Raw genomic sequence first — 4,087 nt, 5'->3', positions numbered from 1 at the left:
GAATCAAGACTACGGTATTTCATATTAGGTTATTCAAACCGGATTTCACAGGATAAACGTTGTTCCCAGCAAACACAAAACGTTTTCAACATCATTCACAAAAGGTTATAAAAGGTTGTCAGAAAACGTTTAAATGTCGGGTTATATGAAGGGTACATTAATGGTATAAAACGTTTTCATATACATTACAAAACATTTGTTGGTAATTTACTGCACAGCAAACACAAATGTTTTACAGAAAACATTTAAATGTCCGGTTATATAAAGGGTATAAAAACGTTTTAATAACATTCCAAAAATATTTTTGAAAACTTGGCACAAATCATTCTAAACAGGATGTTATTTTGGGGTTGAAAAAATATTTTGCAAAAATTGTTTGCCCAAAATATTTACAGTAACGTTTTTAAAATGTTTTCACGACCTTTATATAACCCGACATTTAAATGTTATTAAAACGTTTTGTAAAAAACATTTTAAGAACATTTCTATGTTTGCTGGGTGCAAATATTTTAACATAATGTTATTTAAGTGTAGACAAAATATTTGGCCACAAATGTTTGCAAAAATAGTTTACAATGACATTTCAAAAACATAAAAATATTGTTGTGGTGTGTTTTAATACAAAACGTTTAAAACGATTTCATGACCTTTATATAACCATGACAACCCGACATTTTAATGTTATTAAAACGTTTTTACCTTAACCAAAACCCAAAATATAACTTATGTAAAACGTTTTAAAAACGTTTTTGTGTTTGCTGGGTTGAAATTTAAGGGTAGACCAGGTATTGTTGGTCGAAGTAGCCAAAACAAAAATTCATTATCTAAATCAATACATTATTGAAAAACAACACTTTGATGTTTTGCAAAAGTTCATTCTACAAATCATATACTTTGAAAACTTGCTTGATTTATTGTTCTTAATGAGTTATGAACGTTTTACAAAAGTGTTGTTGTTTCAGCCGTCTTTACAAGATACTTTACTTTTCATTGAACCATATGACCTTAAAAGTATTCACGCAATGTGATCACAATAATTTTACGATACGTGATCCGCATTGCGTGAGTCATAAGATTGCATGTTCAATGTAAAGTAAAGTTCATGCAATGGTTTGAATACTAGACGGGCGTTATATGACCTTTAAAGTTATATTGCCCGGAGTTATTGTACCTATTTAAACTGTTGCGATTTGGTAGTTCACAGCATCTTATGAATGGTAGTGGGCTTTGGCAAAAATTGCATCGATCATTTCCTAGCGAGTGTTCAGAAGAATTAAAATATCACATATATACTTTTATAGGTCATATGGTTTTTGAGTTACCTATCTTGTAAAGACGGCTGAAACAACAACACTTTTGTAAAACGTTCATAACTCATTAAGAACAATAAATCAAGCAAGTTTTCAAAGTATATGAACAATACGTCCTAGATAGGCCAAACTATACATTTTCTGAATCCTTGTGACTAGGGGAATACATTGGAATGGTTTTTAACACAATTTGAGCAAGTTTAAAATGTTGACCCTATGCAAAGTTCGATGACCTTTTACCCCCCTTGGGGTCAGTTTATATTTTTGGGAACATCCTGATTATGTTTTGGGGTCATCTCAGGAACCTAAAAAAGTTGGTTTGGTTTAGTCCTGTGGGGGGTGCACAGAAAGTGTTCCTAGCTCCCCGAGTATATACCATTGTATTTGTTTATGAGTGCACAACATAGCCAACAAGAATTGTTCTATGTAGGCCTACTGAGCTGCATAGACATGATAAAATCACATCGCTAATACACAGCACCGGAGTTAAAATCGGTAGTCAACATAGAAAGGCATTTTATAGTAGGGTAAGTAAAACTTTTTATTTCAAGTTAAGTGTAATGTGTGTATACTATTTACTCAGTTCAACTGGGAATGATCAAAGGATGTCACCAATCAAAATGTCACCAATCAAAATCATCATTAAAGGCCTATTCAGTGATTTGCTCAACATAAGATTTTGGCACATTTACATCATCAGGGAAGTGCTTAGCCAGCTAGTGGTTAAGCCGATAGCAAGTTATTAAATCGCTCATGCTATACGAGTATATGGGTGTTCATTTATTCTTTGCTTACAAACGATCTTTCAAATATGTTTCAAATATGAACACGTTTGTACATTTTGATTCAGAAAATGGATATTCCAAAGGGTCATTGCTGGCGTTGTGAAGCTCCCAAGACGGATGTCTCGTGTCGGAAGTGTGGTGTCGCAAAATACTGTCGTCAAAAGTGTTACATCGAAGATGTAGAAAGACACCGGCCGCAATGTGAGGTTTGGACCCCAAAGATCTGCGCTAATCCAGGCTGTCAAAAGACAGACGGCCTGAAAGCTCCTGAAGGAGGTGAGACCAAGAATATGACACTCAGAGTGGCACGCCTGGAAGGACGAAACAAATTCTCTCTTGCAGCTTAAAGTTTTGACAATACAGTTACGACAAAACACTAATATCCAAAATGAGTTTAGCTTTTCATTCATTGATGTAAATCTGACCCGTTTAACATTGTTTAATGCTTTGGTTTGGAGAACTTTTACTCGGGGAGGGGGCACTCACATGTAAAGGTGGTATGAGTATGTGCGGCGGTCAAGGGTCCCCTTTTCAAGCTCTCTTCGGCATGCAGTTCCTTAAGACCCACATTTGGATCTGCTCCAATTCTTTGAGCCTCAAACTCTGACAATTGTAGCTCTTCAAGCTCAAATTTGGAGAAATTCAAAACTCAGTCATTTAATGAGGCAATACAAACGATCGAATTTGGTATTCAAATGAACAAAATTTTGAGTTACACCTTTTCAGTGTAAAATTTTTTTCTCGGCCAAATAAAAAGCAATAATTTTCATTTTTCAGTAAATGTCAAAAAAACTGTAATGCTTGATACTGTATTTTTTTTCAAATCTTAGTGTTACACTTAGGCGTGAAATTCAATCATTTAGTGTAAGATTTTCGATTTTGATAGGCTTCAACTCTGCCCGCGAGCCTTTTTTTGGATCAACCTTTTAGCTTTTCAAAGTAATATAGTTGGCTAACGAAGGATTTTTCCCAACTTTCTAACGCACATCACCGCGAGCGATATATCATAGTTTTGTCAGAATTTCCGTTTTGATTCCACCTTTTTTCACTGCCGGCTGAAAATTTTTCAAAATCAACGCGTGAAATCCAAGGCATTGTAAATCGATATCCCCGGGTGCCATATGCAGTGATATGAAGACCGGCCTGGCTATTGTGTTGCCAGAACTTCAATATAGCAAAGAAATTCCCAGGCCTAGCGGACCAATGTGTTGAAATTTGCTTCTCCTCAAAACAACTTTGCCCAGCATTTGGTAAAAAAATCAAGAATCTTACATGCAATTGGGCAATATTTTAAACAAAACTTTCATTTACAAAACATAAATAGGCCCTACTACGCTGTATATTTTATAAACTGTTTGGAACACACTTCCAAATACCCGGGTCCAAATAACCTTCGTATTAACATCCCCAGACTTTCGTTACCGTATTTAAACGCGAGCTCAAAACCAATTTTTGTAAATTGATGTTTTTTATGTGTGTTTGTCAATTTCGTGCTTTACGCGCTTTGAGTTCCTCATCGGAAGATATTGTGCCTTATAAGAACCATTCATTATCATTGTTAACTTAAACCTGTTCAAGCAATTAATTAAAGTGCTTGCCTAAAAACAGAATAACTTGGATGTTAATACTTGACCTAGTGTTTCAATTGTCATGAAGGTGACTGGGTATGGTGCCTTTTGTTTGTGTTTGTTTGAAACTGCTTTTGGAATAACAATACAAGGTTAAACATGGAAGTTTATAAAAAAAAAAACCTATTAAATAACCTAAAGAAAAAAAAAACACATTTGTGGCAACAATGAGCCTTGCATTGAAAGTCATATTTAAAAAGTGTTGAGTACCACCCCAAAGTTTCCCTATATACACCCCCTACTACCCACCTCACACACCTCTGCACCCATCCCACGCCTGATAGGCCTATAGGGCCTACATAATATTACATACCGGTATAATAATATTTATATAGCACGTTATAGCTATACATTTAAAAAGTAT

This window comes from Amphiura filiformis, chromosome 5, assembly GCF_039555335.1.
Source record: "Amphiura filiformis chromosome 5, Afil_fr2py, whole genome shotgun sequence".
Lineage (NCBI taxonomy): Eukaryota > Metazoa > Echinodermata > Ophiuroidea > Amphilepidida > Amphiuridae > Amphiura > Amphiura filiformis.
This window is presented reverse-complemented; position numbering follows the sequence as displayed.